This window comes from Harpia harpyja, chromosome 5 (assembly GCF_026419915.1).
Source record: "Harpia harpyja isolate bHarHar1 chromosome 5, bHarHar1 primary haplotype, whole genome shotgun sequence".
In the NCBI taxonomy this organism is placed as follows: Eukaryota; Metazoa; Chordata; class Aves; order Accipitriformes; family Accipitridae; genus Harpia; species Harpia harpyja.
In genome coordinates this window covers 19,995,799-20,022,272 of record NC_068944.1, presented here as the reverse complement: position 1 = coordinate 20,022,272, position 26,474 = coordinate 19,995,799, and the positions used below count along the sequence as shown (strand labels likewise).

Below are 26,474 nucleotides of genomic sequence, written 5' to 3'. Positions count from 1 at the left end.
TATGCCCAGAAGCACAACAACTGGTGAGCCTCATCCTCTTCTATCCTCATTGGCATAACTGCAGATGCTATTTTTCTTCTCATAAGCATTTAACCCTCCTTTCAGTCATACAAAACCACTTGCTTCCATAATATCCTGAGGCAGGATATTAGCTTGTACACTGGTATATTTTCTAGTAATCAGAGGTCTGTCAGGTAAAAATAAATAATTCCATGTTATCATTAGAAAGCAAACTGCTATTCAGCTTTCTACTCTATTGTATCCCCAGAAGTCACAACACAGCTATAAGAAAACAGTATACCAATTTTTATTATTAAAAAATGAGAAAAAACACTTAATGGAGACACTTTTTTCTCCAGGTGAGCCACCTCTTTTAGCAGCTAAATGTAAATAAATGTTTTAGGACAAATAATCAGACAATCAGTAACAGAAAACTGAATACAGACTTTGAAAGTCTGAAAAAGGAGCACTCACTGTCACAGACTCTATTGGGCATACCTATGCTTGGTTCATGTCTGCACATGGTGTTCTGGGCCGATCCAGCACTGCGGGGTGCAGAGTAACTATTTCACCCTACAAATCTACTCCACCATGCACAGCTGGGTGATTGGGCATGGGAAACTCTCCTGAATAAGATGTGGCCTTTCTTCTGTCTGCTAAACAATTTGTTCCATTGGTTGTTTCATGGAGAGACCAGACAGTTTTTCAGAGCTTTGCAAAGGATGAAAACAGAAAGATCTGATCAGCAGTTAGCTCTTGCTCAAAAGCAGGGATTGTAGAAGAAAGGAACTGGAGAAAGAAATACTTTTTTCCTCTCCTGGCTGAAAGCTTACTTAACTTGGCTGGTTGATGCTGAGGCTGGGAGAAGATTGCTCATGGTCCTCGGTACCTTCTCTGGTGTTTGTCAGTGATGAGACGATGCTTCCCAACAGGAATGCAAGAAACATACCAAGTTTCCCAACACCATGTTCTGCACCTTACAGCTGAATAGGATGCAAATGGAGACTGTCAGTGTGTCAAGTGAAGCTGACCACATCCCATAGGACTTTTCTAGCCACTATGGATGGGCACCCAGATTATGCACAGCCCAGCTCCATCACGGATTGTATAATTGTTTATACCAACATTTGTTCAGTATTTTGACTTCAGGGAAAAACAAGCTTAAAGGATAAAGACTTTCAGGCATTGGTCTCCACTTCAGATGGTCCTAATTTACAATACAATCAATGTCGTTGTCGCAAACCTACAAGATGAGACAAATACAAACAGACAGGTAAGACAAAAAAAAGAAACAAATTGAATAGGATATTCCCAATTCTTAGGAGTCAGTGCTGAAAACTCTTGATTCATTTGGCCGTAATTCAGCTGATAGCAGATGCTTAGGGGAAGAATGTAAGAACAGTGCAATTCTAGAATGACCTTTCCACTGCTTTACCTCCCAGCTTCCATTAGTAACTTGTTTAGCGGCTCCTTAAGCCAGAAGTTATATCCACATTGTTGTGCGTAACCATGCTGTGTGAGCTGTTTTTTCATGAATTTGTCTTAATTACTTTCTAAAAGTAATTTTGGGCTCCAGAGCATCCTGTGGCAGTGAGTTCCACATTTTAATTATTTGCAGAAACATTATTTCCTTTTGTTTGCTTTAAACTGCTTGCTTCATAATTTCATTAGTTGCCAATATATTCTTACACTTAATTGTTCCCTATTTACTTTCCCTGAACCCAGTCACTTAGTATCATGAGATCCTTCTACAACTCTTTGCTGTCTGCTTTAGTTTTGTCTAGCCTGAATAATTGTGTGTCATTTACTAACTTCATCACCTCACTCTTCAGTCCCTTCCCAATTCATTTAATGAACTGCATGAGTCAGTATAGCTCCCTTGGGCCTTACTGCTAACCTCTTCCAATTGCAAAAGCCAACCATTTACTACTACCCTTTATTTTCTAAAAAAGTAATAATCTATGTGACCACTCCTATGACAGCTTAGTTCCTTTAAGCATCTCTGTTGAGAGATGTCAAATGCTTGCTGATAAAATCACTCTTATCGATTGAATCGATGTTACTTGCAAGTTCAGTGATTGGATCAAAGAACTGTACTAGATTAATAAGGTAATACTTTTTCTCTCAAAGGCTTTATTCTCCTCTTCAAGCCTTTCCTAGGTACATCACATTTATCCATATATGCACTAACTCTGTTCCTTTTAAATTTTCCATTGTATTTATCACCTTATATTTCTCTCGTTCTCGGGCTGATTTAAGTAATATATCATGCACCACAGTTCGTTCATAGCCTTCACAGAATGTTCCTCTGGAGCACTTAGGTAAATACCACATGGTCCTGATTAACAGTTATTGTGTGGTTTACATTTTCTTCTAGGCACAAAAGTCCTTGTATCAACACTTCAGTCTGAGATAAATCTTCAGACTCTTTCTCTGTAAAGAATGGTGCTGGGATGAGAAACTCCATAAACTTCTCTGCAGTGAGCAGTGAAGCCTTGGCATCAACTTCAGGTTTTCTGCTCTATTCTGATCTTCCTTGAGTATGCCTTTTACACATAGATCATTTTTCAGGCTCACCAATTCTCTAGTGTGTTTCCTGCTTTTGATGTTTGAATAAGTCTCTATTATTAGTTTTAATACCTTTGGTAAACTGCATGTTTCATGTTGGCCTTCCTTATTACGGCTTTATGTTTATCTTGCCAATGTTTATGCTTTCTTCCATTTTCCTCTTAAATATAACCCCCAGTTTTGAAGAATACAATTTTACTCCTGATAGCTTGCTTTGCTTTGTTTTTTAGCTGCATTGGTTTCTTTGTGTTTTGACTGAACGTTTTTAACTGTTAGAAACATTTAGGCTTCTAACACAGTGCCCTTAAACTATCTTCTTGCTCTCATTCTCCCAGGTGTGTTACCCTGCTAGTTGCTCCACCTGATTAGCTTTGTCTTATCTTTTGCTGACTTTTCTGAGATTCACTGCTAACGGTCTGCATTTTTGGGGGGGGGTGGAGAGGAGGGGTATTTTTTTGGCTAGCTTTTTCTGTCTGAGAAGAACATGGATTTTCATCATGTTATGATCCTTGACCCAGAATGATTTTGAATTAAGAAGTTGTAAACCAGCTCCTGCTCACTCCTCAGGCCTAAACCAAGAGCTGCTTCTCTTCTTTGGATCTTTCATTATTTTTTTCAAAGTGCTACCATTTTCATTATTTACAATTTATATCAGCCTTCCCTCGTGGGATGTTTACCTTGTCTGCAGTAGGGTGACTGAAATTTCCAGTTACTATTGCATTTTCACCCTGACAGCCTCCAACAATTCGTTGACTGCAGTTTCTAGGACCCTGAACATGTCTTTTCCTACAACTTATGCCCTCTCCAGGTACTACAGAGCATGAGCTGTCTACCCTTGTCTCGTTTATTTTCATGCTCATTATATTCAGCATAGCTTTAGGAAAAGAAGCTCTACAACTGTGTCTCCACAGTAGCAACCTTATTCCATGGGTTCTGGTATCCTGCCTTTAACAACGTGCAATGCAGGCTCCCAGAAAAATGAGAAGCCCTGTGCAATACTTCAGAGGAAAGAATTCTTCCTAAAGGTCTCCATATACTGCCACAGGATCAGAGCCAAATGATTGTAGACTTCTACATGAATACTGGAACTGATGAATTTTTTCAATGTCTTTGTGCCAGAATAGTTTTTGTGAATGTATCCCAGAAACATTCCAAAGCAGATTATAGCAATCTTAAAGAAGGTCAGCTTTGGATATAAGACTCTTGGCAATGGACCTTTAAACTTAAAAATAGCAGTGGCCAAACCTACAGGTCTTAAATTACTGTGTCGTCGTTGCACCTGAACCCTGAAGCTGTGGTAAGACTTCATGTTAGATATCTCATAGCCTGAGTAACTTCTTTGTGTGAAGAGCGAACGGCATTGACTCACGTACTTCTTGCCACATTACAGCTGTCTGTCTCAGTGTCATAGTTAGAGATGAAGGGAGTAAATTTAAAATAGGAAAAAATACAAGCTTAGGAAAGTGGGGAGAAAAATATTTAAGGACACTATTTCTGAAAGGTAATAGAAAGGAAGATTCCTTACATATGTGGATCTAAACTGCTATAGATCTTAATGGGGAACATCAAACAAAAATATTTTATTAACTGTTAAATGGAAAGCAAATGTACCATTTTAAGGAATTATTTTTACCATCTGGTATCAGCTGTAACGTTATATTCTCCCCTCTCCCCTCTCTGCATATATAGTAAGCCATGTCTAGCTCTTTACTTTTTAATATTGTTTAATGCCAGAAGGAAGTAAATGCCAAAATGGCCTATTTCCATTAATGCCATTCGTTCCCCATAAGTTCAGTTTTCATTTCAGGTACACAACAATGACTGTACATCCCAGTTCTCTATGGTTATTTTACATGGTCCCTGGGATGTATCAACACAGACTCTGGAGTGATAAAGGGGGTGTGCACAGTGCTAAACTGTGGAAGAGGGAGTGACAGAAAATGATAAAGGATGAGGATGCTAAGATGAAAACAACAGACTAGTTAACCAATAAATGGGGTTTTTTTCCCCTTATGTTCATATCCAGTAAATTAACTTAGTCCCAGGCCTAACATCCCAGATTGGAATTACTCTGAGACTCACCTTGGGTCTCATTGTTTTGGGAAATCTCTTTAAAAATGTCATGTCTTCTCTGTTATCTGCAGCAGTATTTCAAGGACAGATGGACTTCCTCTTCACATATGATAGTGCTGTGCTATTCCCAAGCCTGATCTCTTGGAAAAAGGCACTTATTTTATCCTGTGAAAAGTCCACTCCTTGCCCGTGTTTCAATCACCCTCTGCATTTTGTCTTTCATGTCCATGTTGGAAGTCTCACAAACCACACTCCCAAAACAAATGTGTGGTTTAAGATAGTATTTTTCAATCAACAGCTCTTATTGCTGTGGATAAAGCTGAGTGATAAGTTAAAGAGGACATAAAGGCACTGAATTCTGTAGCCTTCAGTAGCTGTGTTAGCTTGGGTTGAAGTCATTGGCTCCAAGTGACTTGAGGTATTCTGTGACCAAGTTGCAGAACTTGAGTGCAAACACTTTTTCCTTGCACCTTTGCCAAGAGACCAGTTCCCCTGAGCTTGGAGGAAACAGCTAGCACATAACACAGTGGATGATTAGGGATTGTTAGTCTGAACAGGAGCTACGTCTTGAGGTATCATGACTGTTGAGATATAAGTACAAAGCTGCAATATTCTGCCCCATACTCTTCCATTTCCTCTTGTGTATGTACTCAGAGGTGTATCCTGTGGAAGCAAAGACTTCCCTGCTGTCTTAAGCTCTAACACGAATTAAGGTAGGGAAATTCTGAGACAGCTGAAGTTCCAGGGACACTGCTGGACTCCTCTTGTGATCATGAACACGAGCCTTTTGTTACCACACACTCCAGAACATGCTAGAGCATGTCTAGTCTGAGGCATCCCAATGCATGTATCGTAGAAAACAGGTACTGTAGAGAGCTGCAGAGGGGACATGTGAAGTTACAGGATCTCACTTTCTTATGGGAATTTTTCAGGTAACTTGGAGAAGGAATAGGACTTCTGAAGTGTGGACCCAAGGAAGAGTTAACCAAATGTATTTGCAGTATTACCAGTAACAGAGGATAACAGAGAGCAACCCAGCCCAGCAGAAATGTCACAGACCAGATGGACAGCTAGTGTCATTCTGGCTAAGAGAGAAAAAGTTGCGTTCCTGGAACTACGGGCAAGCTCTTGGTGAGTACACTTGATCTCCAAGAGGCTGCCTCATCTGCATGGTTGTGGTTTTTTTCTTTTACACTTTTATTTATAAACATTTTTTAAATGTATCATCTACTCTAAATGTTTTAAGTACTTTGATTTGTACTTTATCTTGGCCTGGATTAAGAGTGATTTCAAGAGAGATGAGTAACAAATAATTACTTAAGCAGGGACCACTAGACCACAGCTGTACCTATCTGTTAGGAAAGCAGTGGTCTGGTTTTGGATTAGATGTTGCAGCTTGCACGACTCAATTTTACCCCTCTGTAATATCAGCAAAATGTAGGTTGCCTTCAAAAAGCTGTACTTAGCTTATGACTGCATTCACCACCTTTTATGTCCAGTGCCACAGAAGGCTGCCAGGCGCTCTCTGGCCCTAGGCTGAGACATAGCTACTGCATCTGCCATAAGAGGTGGGTCTCTACTGCATTTTCAGGAAGGATGTACTCAGGCTGGTAGCAGTCTAGCTATGACAGGCTGACAGTCACTGTAGGATGAAAATGCACTTGAGAAACATGGGAAATTAAACCCATGTTGTGTTCTCTCCTGCCATTAGGCGTCTGGCTCTGTATTGCTTTCTGTGTAGTCACTGCTAGCTTGATACCAACATCTGAGCCAGATTGTTTAAATCTAGTTCAAGTATTTGTGCATAACAGAGCAATATAGAAGTATCCAAGAACTCTCATTACATTGAACAGACAAGCTATTTTATATTTTTAGTGGAAAGCAAAAACCCCCTGCAGTCTAAAAAATATTTATATAGGACATTGCAATTATTGTTCAGAATTAATGAGTTTTATCCCCTCCTTTTGGCTTAAAGAACACAAAATCCAAATGAAAGGAAACAGATGTAGTTGTTTTAAGCATTTCCAAAGGAAACTGCAGTAAAGTCTGAAACATCACTGTATAAAAGCCTAGTGTGTCATGGAGATGTTCTGATATTGTTTTCATTTGCCAGCTGTGTGTAAAGAGGGAGTTATGTCTGTGGCCAATAGGTCTTCCCACATCAGAGCAGTAACAACAACAAAGCAACGGAAATATTAGGGAAACGCTAACTTTACCTTCAAATACACTTGATTTTCCTAAACAAGAAAGATGGATTAGGAATCAGTTCAAAGGAAAATGGTCAGAATTTATAACGCTCTACTGAAAGAGACAATAATAGGAAGAAAGAGCATTAATAAAATGAACCACTCTAAAGGGAGTATGGCCAACAAATAAGATATCAGAACGTTACCTCCTGGCTTTCCTCCTTAGCTTGTGCTTGTCAATCTCTATCCTCCAAGAAAAATACCAGCACTTTCAGTTGGTCTGAAGAGATATGGCATAATAAACTAGCAAGGTATTTCTGGGACTGCAAATCAGGTGATTCAAGTCCAGCTCCTGCCTCTGCCTTTACCATTGGTGTTAAGTGTTATTATCTGTGTTACGGTAACACCTAGAAATTGCAGCCCCACTGTAGCAGGCATTTCTACAGCAGACTGATAAAACTATAGTCTTTGCCCTGGAAACACCTGCAGCCTGGTGATATGAGCTTCCTGTGCTTTGGTTTTCCTATCAGTCAAATGGGGAACTTCTGTTTGACCAGGATGTCTGTATGACTCGATTGTGGGTTTCCGATTGATGTTCTTTTTCACCTACTGCCCACTGCATGGGAAAAACAACTGTTTGAACACTGCAATCCACAGATCATAGGTCCCAGTTTTGCATTCAACGCTACACCTTGCAGCGATATGTTCAGACCTTACTACATATGGAGTCCAAGCTATTGAGCACATTGGAAAAAAACCCAAAACAGAACATCCAAGGGATCAAACTTCTTAAAATTCTTTTGAATCACATCATTGCATGATAGGATGACACTTTAAATTACTGACATTTTCACACAAGAATGCAGTGGAAGTGACAACATATCTTCTGTGAGCTGAAAAAAAATCATGCACAACTAAAATAAGATAATGGCTAAGATCTGGAGTGGAAAAGATGATAGTTCCCTGGGAAAACCCTGTCTTTGGTTTATATTTTCTTAATGTATTTCTCTGAGAGTGTCTTTCTCCAGTCATTTGAGATGCTGACACTGATAGTCATTTCAGTAACTTAATTTCTCTCTTTGTTTATTCTGGTCACCTTTTGCATTTCGAAGGATTATCCTTCAATTTCCAAGAACTATGGTGTTGCCCTGACAGCTTGCAATTAAACCATGAGACTTTTTTAAAAAAAAACCCTCAACCTTAAAAAACCTAAAAAAAATTTTAAAAAACCTAATACCCTAATGAAAGATTATATGGGAATAAACTTCTGGTGACCCAACAGAAAGAAAATATCAGAGAACAATAACCCTTTCAGAAGACAGATATTTCAGTAAGTACATATCCTGTTCAACAAATACTATCTAGAATGTTAATATAACACAGGGAGGCTGTCAAAGCTTACCTGCTGGACAAAAGCTCTAGAAAAGAGGACTTCTGTTTTTCTATCAAGGGAAGATACATTCTCCAGGTAAAGAGAGGGGTGGGCTGTCTTGTGACCATAGTACATTCCGCATGGCTGCTAGTACCAAATGCAGCCAGCACAGAGGAGGGGAAGGAGAAGGAAAGTCTCTTAAATTCTTTACTCCAAGCTCAGTACATCAACTCTTTTCCTGGGAAGTGACAGAGAATAGACAAAAGTCACTGTCTTTGAGCAGTCTGTATATGAGCACCATCCACCAAAGAGGATCAGCCATGAAGGTATGGATACTCTTGCTATTTTCATGTGGTTTCATCAAACTGTAACTGTGAGAGTCAATATGCTGAAAGAAGGAAAACAGACTGGCAGCCATGGAAATGCAAAGTCCACCTGTCTGTGGGACACAGCAGCCTAGGGCATGGGAACAAGCCCAATTGATTATTGGACACTCATAAGGTACATTTTGTAAACATGAGGATGCTTCTTGTATGCAATAAGAAATCTTTAGCACAGACATCTGATTACATAAATCCAGCTGAGATCAGCCTGAGTAAAACAGGAATGAACATAAAGGTTATGTTCACACTGCAGTGCTACATGCAGTCGTTTTGTCAGACAGGTTCCTGTTGAGCTCATGGCTCCAAAACTGATAGGCTCTCTGATATGCTGGTGATATCCTGTGTACGTTCTGCATTTGAACAGGATACTAGGATTTACATGCACTTTATGCTGTAGGAACTAAAGCTCAGAATGATCTATTGCACATACTTGACTGCTGTCAACTCAGCAGATTATGCATTTGAATATAAAACAAAATACTTCTGTCCCCAAACTGTACTAAAAATACAGTTCATTTTATGAATTAATACCTTGTTATGTATTTGCACTGAGAGTTTGGAGGACAAAAATTAGCACTTTTGCCTGGAACTTCATCTCAACAGCAATACGGACAGAAAAAAAAAGAGAGTGCAAGATAAGCATCCCTGTTCTGCACAGAGTCAAGAAGCCATGGGGCAGTTTATCGATAAGAATTCCCTCTCTGCAGAATCCTACAGGAGCCATGGGGGAAGAATCTACATGAGAGCAGTTACACAAAACCAGTGGATTTGCAGTAGCTCGTGCCGTACCTGCACAATGTTTCCCATCCTGCACCTATTCGGTTGTGCTGGCAGAAATTCAGCCATCATTGGGGCCTCTGGTCCCACCTCTAAGGACGTACAGCTGAGAACAGGACACTGTTGACTTAAGCTGCAGGAAGAAGAGGCTTGGAGTAATGAGCCTGTGCAGAAAGGCTCTGCACAGTCCTGCTTTGAGAATGTGTGTGTGTGTTTTTGGAGGGTGTGTGTGTGCCAGAATACAGCTAGAGAACAAAGGTACAGGGTAAGAGTCATCCTACATTCAAGGTCAAACTTTTTCAAAATCCTAAAATAAACAGGGGTCATCCTGTATTCATGATCTTATTCTGCAGCAAATGCAGTATTTATTCAGCTCTTTCCCTTTTGCAGCCTTTATGGCTGTCATTTCCAATTCTAGGCAGAACTGCAATGAACCTTGTATTTATTATCTACAACTCAGTACATGGCATTTTAACATCATTTTTTTCTTCTCTTTTGCCTGTACCTTGCAATTCTGCATTTTGGGTCTATACCTGCATGTTTTCAACAGCATTACCACACAGTTGTCCCCTAAAAAGACATCAGAAGATTCCCCTCTACAGTCAGCTCCACATTCCCCATTTTAACCCCCTGTATCTTGAGTACGCCAGGCAGCCATCCTGGCCCAGTTCATATGATACTGTTCTGGTGATTTGCAACCTAATTAGGACCCACCATTCCAGTTTATCAGCAGCACAGAATGTGCTGCTTTTCTGTGGTATTATCAGCAGAAGCTCAGCAGAGTTGAGAACCTGCATCTTCAGGAAGGCATTTCATTTTCAAGTTTTTCAAGTTTTTCAAGCTAGGAACTTGTCGTACACCTTTTTTATAACACACATGCACACACACACACCCAGTTTTAATAACTGAAAAAAAGTGTTTGAAAGGAATTTTGAGGAAGAAACTTTGTTCGGTTAAGACACCAGAGCTTAGTTCTTTGGCTACTGTGGACTTCCTAGGAGAAATGTGGCCAGCCTTGTGAACATCTCCATTCACTCTGAGTAAAATTAGAAAGTGAGAAGGCTATTGTGAGAACAAATCAATGAACAACTGTTCCTAGGTAGCATGGGATTGAGACCACATAAATCCACAGAGAGCTAAAAATCTAGAGGCTGGAAAAAAGTGAGCAGACTATAAGAATAGAGAGTGTCCTTCATACTGTCCCACCAATGTACCTTGTTAGCATGGACCAGGAGAAAACATTCAGAAATAAGAGGATAATTCGTCCCCAGGCCCATTAAATTCTTGGCCCCTGTTTAGCAGGAGTGTCCAGGGAGGTCATGTCCTTTTTTGAATGGAAGATGTTCCTTAGGATGGATAACCTTGAGACAAGCTATTAAATTCACACAGGTCACAAATAATCCTGCAAGCTGAAACAGCTTGATCTTTACCACTTTGGTCTAAAGCCACCTAGGGACTGTTGCCTTGGTAGAAGTGTTCTATCAGCCTTATTTATCTGAGATAAGTTTGTGAGCAGACTCTGAGATTAATGAAAGACAGAGAGATGTTCCAACAAAGACCTTGGAGGGATGACCCAGTATCTACACAGAAATAAGACATTAGAAACCTGCCCTCCTAAATATGGCCAGATGCATGAACTGGGCTGGGGCTATAGCTAAATGGTTTTATTTGGCTAGGCACAGAAGTACAATCTGTATACTGAAACTACAAGATATATAAGAAAGACAAATGAGAGGGCCAGAACTCTGTTCTACTTGTTCACATAAGCCCCAAAGAACAAACCCAGGTAAATCAAGGGGAATGGGCTTTTTCTAGCGTAATGATAGCAGCACTCTGTTGCGGTCCTTTTTAATCATCTTTAAAAACCTTCAAGATTTATCTTTTTTACATTCAAATTTAACTTCCTATCAAGGTTACCTCGATAAAAAAAAGAAGGCTGATCTCATTTCCACCAACTGATTTCCAAGTTGTTATTTACAACAAATAATTCTGACCTTATATTTCCAGATGCATGTTATAGGCCAGGGAAGAATATATATGGCAGACTGTCATACTCCGATCCTATGTCTCATTTCCCTTTACACTTACCAGGCAGACTTCCTTTTCAAAGAAGGCTGCTGAAAGCATTTTTTAATAGATAGAAAGCAATTTTCTTTTCCTGTGGCCTCTGCAAGAATTTAAGATCTTAGTGGTATAACTCTGTGAAAAGTGTCTGTCTTGTTGCTTCCATTTTATCCTTCACTAATCAGCATTTGCCTGTCAAATACAGCATTGTAAGGGCAGTCAGCTGGCATTAAAAGTAGTGCTGACTGAAGTCTGGCAAAGCTGCAGCAGTACAGGATAGAGCACCAGCACCAGGCAGAGATTTGGGCTTTCTGTGTTGATAGACTATAAGTGACAAGGGCCAAGAAGAGAGAACTATTGTGAGGCAGGAAAAAAGCATGCTTGCCCTTAAGTGCTATTCCTCATATAGAAGATACGTTTAAAAGACTGTTTCCTTTTCATTTTTATTTTTATTATCTTATTTTATTGTTCTTCTGAAAGATGGCAAAGCTGTTAATGTCCTCACAAACTTAAAGCCAAATACCTATACCTCCCCAAAGTCTCCGATCTTTAACAGATTAGCACTGGGCACATGCTGTAAGGAAAATAGTCCAGTGTGCAATGTATGCACTTGGCTCTAGTTCCTCACAAAAGGGCACAACAGCTGCACACATACATACAGTGCCTACAGCTAGGCACATCCAAGGGGCACAAGAGCATGCTGTCTGATTCTAACATGTATAGGAGAGTTATTTGTGTAAGAAACCTGAATGAGCTGCAGTCCCAATATGAAACCTTAATACAACTTAATTCTACTTAGAGTGGTTGAATTTCAAAGTTGTGCAATAGGCAAGCAAAATGTGAGCACATCACTTAAACCGTGTCCTGAAGCCTTGTATAAGAAGATTTAAAGAGTATATAAACCCCATTTTGGCATAAAAGCCATTTCACATCTGGAGAGACCAGAATAGGTACAGCCCTTCTTTGATTCAATCTGTTCACAGCTACAACGGATAAACTGTATATGAAGGCTGCCTTTGAAGATTGAAAGGCTGCTAAGAGTGAACCCTTTTCGGTATCTGTGCTAAGTATCTCTCTATCAGTGCCTTTCCTGAGAAATGACTCTATTGGGTATTTCAGCTAGAATTTGGCTTTGAGCATGTATGCTGATTCCACCAGGTACTAATTCGCGACAATGCGCTCAAGCATTGCCAAGTATAAGCATGTCACGCCTATTCCACTCTCAGGACTTTGTAAAGGAAACCAGTAAGTTCATAAAATCCCAACTGTCACAGACAGAGGAGAAAGGGAGATGCTGTTCAATGTCTCTTCGAGGAAAAGCACCAGGGGAATCAAATAAAGCTACTAAAATCCAGGTTTGAAATAAACCAAGGAAGGTAATTCTTACTACACCAGGTAGATGAGCTGTGAAACACCTCTTCAGAAGATATTGTAGAGGCTGAAACCTTAAATGTGTGGAAGGGAAGACTGGACAAGCTCATGGAAGAGAAACCCACCAAGGCTTATGAAATATACAAAACCTAAATCCTGCTTAGGAAGTCTCCAAACCAAAAATGTTTGGAAGACAGGAGAGTTCAAGGGGAAGTATCATATATGATTGCCTTACTACAGAATTTTCTAGGTATTTTGGGTACTGTTGAAGAGCAGAAGACTGGAAGAGACGGTTCTATTGTCTAACAAGGTGTGACCTTTCTTTGCTTCTGATAATCCTCCTCAGCCTCAGATTTGTCAAGCATGACCGTCTTCAAAGCAAGCAATCTTTTGTTTTGTAATGTAAAAAAGCCTAATAAGTATTTGAGTTACAATGTAACATTAATGAGTCATTGAAAAAGGTAAAGACCTCAAAGAGAAATTATAATGCAAAAGCTGTGAGATTTTTTTCTGGCTTGCTTTATTATACGGATATAAAGGGGATTTTTTTTCAGCTAAAAATAAAAAAGGCTCACTGGTTGCCTCTAAAATGCAACTGATTTAACAAACTGCAGTGGCAATGGTTCCAACTGAACACATGGGAAAATAAGAGAATAACTGTTTTGCTGCTGTTACATGTAAGAAATAGGCATCTGTAACAATGACAGCTGAAAAACTTGCAGATGGATATGTGATTTCCAAGCTGTCTGTGAAGGTAGAGGAGCACAGTGACCTAACGGAAGGCTGCAGAACCAGCATAAATGTGGCTGATCTGCTAGAGGCAGAAAAGTCTTTAATATCCCTTGGACAGTACCTACTAGCCCTGTATATCATCTGATCAAGCTTCCACTAGAATAGTCTTTCTTCTATTTTTCTCCTTAAGAATGTTCCTTCTCAAGAATAGTACTGGCATCTATAGCGGCTTCTGCTGCTTGCCCAGACTTTTCCCCTGATAAACCTGCTTTACTTCTCCAACTAGCTGAGAAAAGATTCTTCTCTGATTCCCATCCCCACAGGATAGCTGAAGAGAGCAGAATCCAGCAGTGACAGAAAATTCATGATGCAGGGTGAATATCCTTTAAAAATTCCTACTAAACCTTGAGTTAAAGAGATTTCCTGTCTGTGTTACATCACAAATGTGTTACTTCCCTTCGTCTTCCTCTCTGGAGGAACGCAGCAAGCATCAAATGATGCAATGGAAGAAGGCAATCCTTACTACAGTGTTTTCACTGTTTGTCTCTTTTTTTTACAAGCTGAGATTAATATGCTGTGGAGAGATTAGAATGCCAAGATATTTGTGGTTCATCAAAATGGAAGCAGTGATTGGGAGATTTGCTATATAAATGTGTCTGCGGGCCAGATTTGCTTAGCAAACCCACAGCTGTACTGCAGTAACATACTCATTTGCTTTCTGTCTTTCTAGAGAGTTACATGAAGAAAATATAGGGTCTCTTCCAGTATGTATGTACAACAATCAATCTGGACTACTTCAACAAAATTTACAATAAACATCTGAGAGGGAAAACTTGGTCTCAAGCCAACATTTCTCCTGATAATCCTAATGAAAAACCAGATGATGATCTGAATTAAGATTTAAGCCAGAGCCTTGGTCCAAACTTCGCTGAAGTAGGAGGATATTTTCATCCAGATTTAGGTCAGAAGTTTGCAGATTGTGACCTGTTTCTGTAATGAGCCAAATCCACACATTTGACAAGCAACAACCTTTTCAGAAATTCCAGTTTCAAAGCTTGGGTCAGTCTCAGCCACTGATTGCAGGTCCATCACTCCCTGGCTATTCTGTTTGTGCATGTGTAAATGTGGCTTGAATTATTTTTATAACACTGCTTGCTGCAAAGAATGATAACCCACTTGTCAAGAACAGCATGTCTGTAACATAAGAAATTAATCTTTTCATGCTGATTAGCTGCACTTTGTAGCAGTGATCCAAAGAAGAACTGCTACTTGTCCCTTTAGTAATATATTCTGTACTCTTTTGTCATTAACTTTTGAAGGGATAAGAAAAAGAAAATACTTAAGATTACTAGTAGCAAATAACAATGTCTACCATCAAAATATTTTTTTCAGAAGGCAAAAATAGATTATGAAGTAATTATCTGGGCTAAAAACTGCATCCCAACAATCCTTTGTTATGCACTTTCTTTCCCAAAGGGTTTGTAAAGGAATACATCATTTGCTATGTCAGTGTAGGTTTTACTTCTTGGCAAAAGAAAAGTCCCGGAAAAAAAACACAAAACCCCCAATTATAATAAAATCTAACTTTAAACACCAGCCTGCTGGAGGTGGTCTTAACATGACAGATTTAAACATTAAAGTCAACTAACATTATAATGGAAATGTGATGGGGCTGACAACAGTATTGCTTACTGGAGGCACTCACGTGCAATCTTAGTGTACAGCTGAACTGAGATAATTGAGTCCTAAAGGATTAATCCAAGAGTCTTGCCCAATTCTTCATCCTACTGGAGTAACTTTACCTTTGATTTCTGATTTGGTAATGAACATTTCCTTTTTGTGGATTCTTCCAAAGCAGTTTGATCTTGAGGTTTCTGTCAATAGGCCACCTTCGTTATTCCCAAGAGCTTGGATTTACGTCATCTGATTTTTAACATCTACATTATTCTCTAGAGGGTCCCTGTTGAACAATAAACAGGATGATGCACCTGTAAGGGCAGTTGAGCTCCAGAGCAGTGCCCTGGCCCCAGCAAAGCAGCACTCCTTCACAGGTGGGCATCCTCAGGCAGACAAGGAATCTGTGGCTTCCCTTTCCTTGTTATTACTGTCATTGCTAATCATTACCCGCACTGTTCTCACCAGCGCTGGAGAAATCCTTTTTCTTGCAGGGGCTGCTACATTATGGTCACAGAAAGATTTCATTTACCCTCTATTTGTTTTCACAGAATTGCCCTGCGACTGGGGTGGCAGGCAAGGGAAGCCAGCCAAGGGAGGATACCCAGCCTCTCTCGTAGCACCGCCTGATGTGAGACACATTCGCTTTGGCTGCGTGTGACACAGCTGATGCTGAACGGCTGCACAGCCCCATCGTTGCAAATCGGGATGGAGGCCTCTCCGCAAGCAGTGTGCCGCAAGCTGCATGCTGGCCCAGGCAAGCACCGTCCCTGCCTCGAGGGACTTGGAGTGATACTGCAGTGCTGCAGCAGAGCCCAGTTGTGAAAGCCTGTTTGTCTCTGTGGAGGAATGACCAAACCCCATTATGCAATAGTGGGTTTTCATTCCCTGCTGCCTTTACTCCGTGGTAGCAATATGGAAAATTTAGGATTTGTAATGTAAAATCAAGGGAAGAGACCATTTTTCCTGTCAGAAGCCAGCTTGTGATGTACTGTGATATAGCTGTGACAGCTAAACCTAAACCTGTTTCATAAAGAATGGGTACATTTAGTATAAATGACAAAATCAGGAATTTTATTTTATATGTTTCATAATGGGCCACTTCAGCTCGGTGTCATGTGATTTATTTTAATATTTCTATGCTCTGGCACAGAGACAATGTTTAGATATAAACCCATACATACCCAAACCAAGATGGTAATTTCACAGCAAACAGTTAAGAATCTTCTGCTTCTCTACACTGCACTGAAATTTAACTTAAGGTTGTGTAACACCAGAACACACCGCTCCTGTTTGGCACCACCCTAAATGTTTCTTAATACATGTTCAAATAGAGCCCTCCTGTGTTCGCTAGCTTTCATTACAACAGCCATTACATCCGAGAGTTCATTTATTGACCTACATTCACAAGACTGATCTCCAGAAGGGACAGCCAAGCTCCTCTCCTCTGGCCTTTACACAACATGGACTGTTGAATTCCACTTGCCAAATACTGTGTCAAGCTCCAAAAGCCTATCTTTTATGAGAGATTTGGTTTTGATTTAAAGATGCTTTGAGCAGGGGAGGTAGACTAGACCATCTCCAGAGATGGCTTCAACCTCAATGGTTTTGTGACTGTATAATTCTACGGTACCTTTCACATATGATTTTGAATCATACAGGCAATTTTCCACATGACATGGGAATATGTGGTACCCCTCTTGTTATCTTACTCCAGAAGCCACGGGTGAAGTGAGGAGCTGCAGTTAAAATGTTTTTTCCTCCTGCTTTTGCTGTAGACTCTTAGCCAACTATGTGGAAAAGATTACATGGTCCTTGCACCCATCTGCACTTCTGTTTCTCTTCTGCAGACTTTAAACCATTCAGAAGAATACATGTATTTTAGTCTAGTGGTACTATCACAGGACACTTTTACTATAAGCAGCACTTAGAACAAAACAGGAGAGAGAAGAAAGCAGCCACCAGGCAAAAGAGAAAAATCAAAACCTGAAACAAGATGAAACAACGGGGAAAATAAAGAGAGGAGAACAGTGTAAAAAAGGTAGGAGGTAGAAAGCAAATGCACAGAAGTGGGGCATGACACAGCGCTCTGCAATACTGTGGGACAGACAGGTATGTAAGAAGCACATCCATCCCAGGGAAGAGCTGGCACACAGAACTGTAGGGAACACTACCTTCAGTTACCTTTTCTCCTCTGTAGGGGCATCTGTAGTCTTCATTAATAATGTATGTATGCAGGGGAAGCAGATCTGTAAGTGCAGTAATTGTTCTTTGTTGAGCAGGTCTAGAGACAAGAAAATACAGTTTGCAGCTTAAAAGAAAGAATTGATAGTTGATTCACTTCCAAAATTCTTCAAAATAAAAATGGAGAACTACTCCCATTTTCATAAATTCCTTTTCCAAATTGGGTAAACATAAAGAATATAATTTTTACAAGGCAGCTTTCATTCCTCCAGCTTGAAGTTTTCCCACTAGTGCTTTCAGAGAAGATGACATTAAAGGCAATTACATTTAAGAGATGTCACTATACTCACTCTCATTTGGTTTTTACATATGAGAAACAGTTTAATTACATATCTGTGGATAGCCCAAAGATAGGCTAACCTGATCTTTTAGATTACTTTAACATAATATTAAACATTTTCTTTTCATGAGAAAACCACCTCTGGGTTCTCTCCCACATGCACCACAGTAATACACCATATGTTCTATGTATCAAATTAAGGAGCAGAAAACAAAGTCGGCGATTTTATCAAAATAAGTCACACAGAAAGAAAAGGAGGATTACTTGCACTGAATTAATTGTAACTGTTCTGTTTTACAGGACTCAGGTGAAATACAAAGCTTTGGTTAAACTAATGGGAAAAAATGAATGTGACTTAGAAAGTACTATCACAAAGGAAATCATGTATTTTCTAAAGTTTTATCTGTGTTTCAAGGGAAATTTATGGTTAGGCCACAGCTGACTATTCTGAATGACCCAAGTCACTTACTCTCCTCTAAATGTTTGTCATCAACTCACATGAGTTGCTTACAGTACAGTGGTAGTTTGTAACTAGTAGGTCTACTGGAAGAGAAATAAAAGGTCTGGTGGGAAAATGACATGAAACGCCTAATGTCTGCCTAGACTTTCAAAGCTTGTTCTTTTTTTTTCCCTGGAAGGAAATTAATAAAAAGCTTTAAATGCAGACAACAGGCTAGAGTTGGGGCTAGTGGGAATGCACATTTGGAACATCTTGTCCAACCCTTCTAAACAATTTTTCAAAGGGTCATAAATGACCAGTGAACCCAAACTGCACGTCAGAGAGTACATTGAGATGAAGCTATAAGAATTCTTCTTATAGCTTTTAACAGTATTCATTCACACAGAGGGCTAGGGGGGGTTGAATTTTTATAGAGGATGGAAATTTCAGTCCTGTTAGTGACTTGAAGGAAACTTTCTCCAGTCCACAGACAGAACTCTAAAGGAGATTTTTACTACCTTTATCTAGGGACTAATGCCTAATCTACAGATGTGGTCTTTGTAGGTGATTAAAGAGTCTTTAGGCCACTCAAGCAAGTGGAATCCTGTTACCAAATTCTCCTTTAATATTTTTAAAACTTGCTCAATGCGGTATTTGAGAATCAGAATCATCAGCTTTAATAGTGCTAAACGAACTGGAAGCTTTATTATCTTTACTTCTGATGTTTACACTGAGAACAATAGAGCTTCCCTTCTGAGTCAGCTGGGCTGCCCACAGAACTGACTTCAATACCCTGGGAGGCCTTCAGCAGCATAACCACAAGGCTGCCACATAATTTTTCATAACCAGCTCATTAAAAAAGACTTCTGTAAAGGTGCATATTTTAGGCTGTTGCCGACACATACTGGAGCAGCATGATAATAGCGTATGTAAATAACAATTCAGAGCAGGAGAACTGATTCCTCTCTAAAGAGAAATAGGCTCTGATATTATTAATGAGCAGTGTTATGAGGTAGGGTGTTCAGATACATGACCAAAGCAATTAATCTCAGAAAGCATTTTAAGCTGAGGAATAAAACATTGTATGTTGGAGGAATGCAGCAGACGTTATAATTACTCCATGCTACCATGTGGAACAAAACCTAGCAAGTGTGCATGCTATGAAAATGAACTTAACTAATGAGATCACTAGCTGTGCTTCTACCAGCATTAAAACACTAATGTGTGTCATTCACAGTTCGAAGTGGAGAACATCACATGGCAGCTTCTGTCCAAGATTGCATTCCTGGTTCAAAGGCAATCAGCTAGGATGCCAGAAGAACTACACATGCTTTTCTGAAGCAGACTAGGGAAAACAACATTGACAAAGGTTAAAACAAAACCAAGGAATCCGTTTCTGCAAATGTTGCTTCAGGAGTGCAAAACTATGCAGTCAAAAGAAGTGACCAAAAGCTTGGACAGGCTTATTGATTTTATTGAATATTAGTGATCAGGCCATTGGAGAGGAACCCCCTGATCTTTGTTTCCTCACTTCCCTGTTCATGGATGTAAAGTAGAAGCTGGCATCTGGAAGTACCATTCATTATGCAGTTTGGCAACCCTGTAGAAAAGTGGAAAAATCTAATTATGCTTTAAAAACTGATGAAAACTGTTATGTTTTCCTGCCCCTGTTCTCGGATCTATGTCAAACATCATTTCAGTGACAGACTGAAGGACACAAGCTCATGTCAGGTTATGAATGCCTCTTGATTTGGGGAACAGCACTACATTTCAAACTTCATTTCCATGTTATGTTCAGTGAGGCACTGAGCATCTCGTGGAGATTGCTCCAAAGCAATGAAAGAGCCATCAAGAGCCATTAACACTGGATGGATCCAGTGAGAGGAATAACTGGCTTTCTACCAGGACAGTCTGATGTGAGAGCCTTCTGTGGAAAACAATTCAGAAAAGACAGACAGAATAAAGAAAGGGGAGAGATTTCTAGAGGTTCTGGATTCAGAAAGCTAAGGCAGAAAAGGTGTCATATATTTAACTGATGTAGGTGCTCTATCCTGAAGAAGTTACTCATCAACAGAAAAAGAAGCTAAAGTAACACATTTACACAAGAAGCTAAATTACACATTTAGCATGTGGTACTTCAGTTGGCTTAACCAATTCCTGCCCCCACCATGTATTCCTGACACCCTCTTTGTGCAGGTGTGACTGCTTTGTAATTGCATGAGGGAGTAGAGCTAGCTAAGAAGAGCCTAGCCCCCAAAGTAAGAATTTGTTCACTGAGAGACCACACAAACATTTGTGCTGGAACAATGCAGGGTCGCAGTGGTGAGTGTGAACATTCTTGCATAATGAGGACTGGGAGATAATGAAACTGGTACTGACACCAGAAGAAATATACACCAAACTATCTCATAAAAGCAGGTAAGAAGAACTCCATAGTCCTTAAAGATATTGACCAAACTGGCTTTGTGGGACAAAGCCTTCACATATTATTCTGCAGCAGGGCTCTTTATCTCCTCCTTTTTTTTCCTAAAGCTAGATCCGTTTTCTCCAATTCAGGTCACAACATGATTACTCATGTAACTATCAGCACACAGGAAAAGGCAGCAGGAAATAAAAAGGAAAGGCAATATATCACCAGTGATTCCATCCTGGGAACCACAGGTGGGAACAACAGGGGTGGACCATATCAGATACACTCAGGAATATGTTTTCCATATATTTGCATTGGTGTATGTGGAAACAAAAACCCTGTTTCCCAAGAAAACAAATGCATACAATTGTACTCCATGTATTGGTTAATATCCCACTTCAACTTTTGAAGCTGTTAGTCAAGTGCAACAGAATTTGACAGCACTAGAAATAAGTGTGTCTAAAAAAATGGAAACTTTATGCAGGGTTTGTGAAATACAAAGATAAATACAGAGGAGAAAACTCATTCACAGTACCACTGAGGGAAGACTGTAGAGTAATCTCTACACTTGTTGCAGGAGTAACTATGACTCTCTTAAGACGGGACCATAGTTACTAGCTAGGCTCTACTGTAGAGGCTACGCTTCCTCATGGTCCTGCTGGATGCCCTTCGGGGTAACCAAGAGAGCCTCTGCCCCGGCGTGTTTGGAGTTACAGTTGCTTCCTCCCTATCGGCTGGCTTCACTGACCACTCTATAGTTTTTCTTTAGGTGAAACCAAATTTTGGCAATAGATCCTACAGATCATTGTCCGGAGCCTGTGCCCGTGGGTGTAGTTGGGCAAAGTCAGGCAGCTGTTTGAGGGTGGGCCTTGTGTTTGCCCTCGCTTTGTATATGATGTTACGGTCTGGCTGATATGGGTTGCTTGGTGGCCACACAAACAAGTCTATTGGACTCATGGAATGACGTGGTCCTTAGGAACATCAGGGACCACAAAAGACTGGTGGAAGAGGAAATGGATCTTTTGGGGCTGGAGTTTACGAACTCGGAATTTTGTGGCTTGGAACAGTGTCATCCTTCCACCAGGAGTGACTATCTTGCCAGGTTAGCAGAGGTGTATGAGGTGAGTGACTATCTGGCTAGGTTACCAGAGGTGTATGAGGTGACCACCTCTCTGATTCTTTAGGGCACTAACATCAGCCCACGCACAACTGATGTGGAACGTGAGGAGGGTGAGGAATCCCTGCCCTCCATGACTGTGGCCCAACTTCCACCAATGCCGTCAATACCTATCCTGGCTACCAGAGGAGATCTTCCAACCAATAGCACTCTGGTTGTGAAGGTCCCAGATAAAAGTCCATCATGTCCTTGTTGCAGGAACCAGATAGAAAAAAAGTTAGAACTAATTGATAATCTAAAGAGACCTCGTGGAAGCAAAAAGATCCTGTTTCAGCAAACAAATGTGAAACATAATAGTACCGCCTGCCACTTCACAAAGTGCAAGGGGGCTGTGGAATCTGCCCTGATGGAGGGCAGGAGCTGTGGAGAATGCAGTCGTGTGTTTGAAACTAAAATCAGTCTGACTCAACATAATCATCTGGCCCACCCAATTACTAGGAATGCGGAACAGATCTTAGCCTCCTGCCGGAAAACAGGTATGGCACAGGCAGTGCACACATACTAATGGGTATTGCCCAGCAGTTTGGAAAGCTAGGATCAAAAGACATAACCAACTGTGTGAGCTACTGGCTGAGGAAGCTCAGAAGGATTGGCTAGTGTTTCACAAGCCACTTTCACAAGACCACCAAAACGAGCTCTACAAGCCTGACCTAATATTTGTTAAGGGTGGTCAGGCACTGCTGGTGGATATAACCATCAGATACAAAAGCAAATTATCATCACTTGCCGATGCAGTGGCTGAGAAGGTGAGGAAGTATCAACACGTAGAGAGCAAGTCCAGGAGGTGACTGTGGCAGTACATTCCCCCCCTCCCATCCTGCCAGCAGGAAACAAAACTTCTCCAGGAAGGGAGAAGGGGAAGGAAACCCTGGAGGCTGCAGGTTGAAATTTGAACTGGCCAATTGAGAGGCGCCAGGTACACCGAGGTGACCCTCCTGGCCAATAGGATTAAATGACCACAGGTCAGATTCGACAGGGGTATAAACGGGGTCCCGCCGGAGGACATGTGGGAATCAGTCCTCCTCGGAGCAGCGGGTCTGCAGTTGGGGAGTCCCCCTCGGGTCGGGGCACCACCTGAGGTAACTCCTCGAGGGAGAGAGCCCTCAGCTTTTAGGTGAGTGAGACGCGCGTTTTGAGCCATCACTTTTAAATCCAAAGGGTTCTTAAGTCGGCTGTGTAGTACTAATTCCCCTTACATCATTGAGCCTGTGGTTTTATAAAATGTTACTGGACTTCTAACTAACTTTTGCTGAAGAATAAATCTGAGTTTTAACACCTGTTGGATTTGGTTAGTCGTGCATCCATAACAGTGACAAATGCCAACAATGTAGTTTGTCAGATTCCCCACTGGAGCAGGTGGGAAGTGGTATAGTGGTAATTTCAGGCTTTTATCTGACCTTGGGCTCTTGAAAACCCAACAGGAAAAGGTGGCTCAACTCTTCTCCAGAAGGGCTTTATTCACATCTGTAGATATTGTACATATCTTTGTGAGTCATGCATGAGCTATTGCATAAAATTAATTTGATTGTACACAAATTACATTTGCGGATTGTCATGATCTAGGGAAATGGATTCTTGTCGGAAGTAAGGGAGGCAGGAGGGATAGTAGGTAGGGACTAAAAGTGACTTGGTAATCATGACACATCATCTTACCCACCAACAAAATCAACTGGCCCTACCTAGGTGGACAGGCTACCTTACTTAACCTGGAAAAGGAACATGTAAATTATGTGTTCAGTAAATAGTGGGGAAGGCATTATGAAAGTTTCACATTGGAACACCTTACTAGACATCAGAATACCCTCCTCCTCTCTCACGTCCAATGAATCTGGAAAGCCAATTAGACATTACCTCCTTCCCCCAGTTGGGATATTTACAATGTCTCTTTATTCTCTGACATCTAATAAAAGGCATGCTCACACTGTAGTCTTCTGCTATTTAATTAAAGACAATCAGCAGGGAGACACAAATCTGCAGAAAACCAGTGTTCATTAATTTTGCTGCCCTCAGAGTTACTTGTTTGCTTTCTGCCATATCCATTCAGACAGGAACTAGTAACGTCTCACACCCAAATGAATTATATGGATTTAATGCTGAAGACAGGAAAAGAAAATGTACTGGAGCACTGAGGTGCTGGCACTGGGATGGAGTGATCACAGAACACATTTTTTGTGTGTATAACAGGCCCAGAATGTGTCTGAACCAATTGTTCATTAGACCACTAGTGTTAGTAGCAGTCTGCCTGGCAGGAGGAATATGCAGGTCCCTCTCCCTTCCTCACAGGTAATTTCCTCAGTGTGGTGGTGTAGCTGTTGTTATTGTAGCTATGACTCCAACTCAGACACTAATAAATTACAGGGTAGAACTTTCCATGTCCTGCTGCCAAAAAAGGGTATCAGAAGAGCTGGGAAATCCAGATCTAGGAAAAATTAATTCACCTTCCAGATCCAGCGGAGTAGCAGATAGGATTCAGCAGCTAACTTAAAATACAACTCACTGCAGTCAGTCCTGACTTTCTGAACAAGAACATGACATATTCACAGCACAGTCAGAGTTAATTGGGAAACAAATTTAGCTGTGGTCATAGCAATAGTCTCTTACAATGACCAACAGCTCTCTGAAGGAAGCCCAGGCTGTCCTTATTGCAGTGCTGTGGGTGGACCCAGCCATAATGGTGGAAGGCGCTGTCCCCAGCTGCCTGCCTCCAGCCTCTTGCCAGAGGTTAGCCCCATGAAGTCTCACACAAGTGCTTTTTAACCCATTTCAGACAAAATGAACTTATGCAGTTCATTTTTGATAACCTGATGCCTTTGGTTGCAACGGTGTACATAAAGAAATGCTTAGACAGGAGACAGAGACCCTCCACGAGGTGTAGTGATGGGCAGCTGAGGACTGGCTAGTGATCAATGGCTTCTACTGGTACAGCTATCTGCAGCGTTCATATCCGTCTAGTAAACAAAATGTGTAAGATTATACTTTAAAAACTTTGTCATTCCAACTGCTATCACTGTAAAATTTTTTCACATTGTACCTGGTCATTTTTCAACACCAAATTCTAATTCACAGCCAAGGACCAGATGCTGTGATATGATCCTTCCCAGATGTAAAGTCTCCGGAGGTTCCATGTCTACATAATAAAAGCTACCCGGGAATATCCTACTTCATTTAATACTAGTCTTGGAAATCTTTCATCTGGTCATTCCAGTACAAAGTGTAACCAGACAGCGCACATGTGTAGTTTCACTAGAAAGTGAACAGCTATTTATAGCCCAGGGAACACAGCACCCAGGAGCACTAGCACAAACAAACAAACACACAAACAGTAAGTCATTAACTGCGTGCTTCAGAAGAACACTCTAAGATTATTCTGTCCTTTAATGCCACAGTTCTGTGATTTCATTTTCCCAGCTAACACAAGTTTATTTGAAAGGTAATGCAGCAAGTTCATAGTCATATGGCCAGATCGATCCTGGCCATAGCAAGGGAAAGAAAAGACAGACATGATGACACAGGAATCTCTCTGATCACAGCTTCCTCTACTTTTTACCTGCTACCAGTGAGCACTTGCCAGAATCCTTTTTGCGTATGTATTATGCAAGATAGAAAACCCCTCTACAACCTTTTTTTCCTACTTTGTTCTAGGACATAGACTAATAGTATGCAAGATTTAGTGGCGATTTTCCACCAGCTGCAATAGATGATAGCCTCTCAAGTGCACTGCAAGAACCAAAGTTAGAAAATTGTTTCCATGTCATCAAGGGAATGTAGGAAATGTAAGGGAGAGTAATTCAGACCTGTGAGTTTGATGCCTACCTAGAGCAAAACAAATCTGTAAATATTGCTTCTTTTCAACATTTAAGGTAGGAACAATCGCAAAGCTCTGATTCCTGTAAACAGTATGGACTTGCAATGACTTCTATGCTCTGGTAAGAATTTTGCAAGTTTAACCAGCTTCTCACTTTGCTTCCCCCCATGTTGATAAATACTTCTCTTACTCACATTACTGGAAAACAGTAATGATGTCCAAGTTTGGAGAATAAACACCTTCTTGGGCTCAATCACTGATCTTCTGTTACTTAAGAACGTTTGAGATGATTAACAAAAATAAGGAGTCAAGGGAACTGGACGCATGGGCAGCAACTTTAACATTTTCAATTCAGTTACCCAAATTACACACTCGGAATCTCATACGATGGCGTAGCCCGTGTTAGCAACTCTGGTGTTCTCAACCACCACGCACACCTTCTGCTTTGGATTTCTGTGCCAGCCTGACTGAAGACAGCCTCTTCTTTTTGCAAATACCAAACGAGGCAGAGGAGCATGCCTCAGCAAAAAGGCCTCTGGAGGCTTCTTTCGGAGCCGGGCAAGCAGTGCTTTTCAGCCTTTGGCCCACGAGTTGTGCATTTCCACCAAACACCGGCCTCCATTTGAAAACCCTGGGACACGCAGGCCTGCGCTCGTTCCCGAGTTCTGAAAAGCTTCTCCTGGCCTTGGACCGGGGGCGGGGGGGCTGGGGGCTCCTGCCAGGGAGGCGCCGTCCGGCTCCCCGGAGCGAGGCACAGCCCAGCGCCGTGGGCAGCCATTCGCCTGCACAACCCCTGCCAGGCGATACCGCCCAGAGGGCTGCCGGCGAAGGAGCGGGACAACCCCCCGCCTCACAACCCGCGACTGCGACCCTCTCGGCCGCCGCGCCCGCCCTGACAGCGGCGGCGCCGGCCAGCCCC

The 26,474-nt window shown here is 41.2% G+C and overlaps 1 long non-coding RNA gene across 1 annotated transcript; it reads right to left on the bottom strand.

Annotated features, from left to right (window-relative positions):
* Nucleotides 1–315: 315 nt before the first annotated feature.
* Nucleotides 316–26,421, bottom strand: LOC128142476 (uncharacterized). Its single transcript, XR_008235413.1, has 5 exons — nt 25,993–26,421; nt 17,385–17,484; nt 15,329–15,486; nt 8,230–8,437; nt 316–1,243 (listed from the first exon to the last, which is right to left on the bottom strand). It is a non-coding gene; the product is annotated as an uncharacterized LOC128142476 (long non-coding RNA).
* Nucleotides 26,422–26,474: the final 53 nt, after the last annotated feature.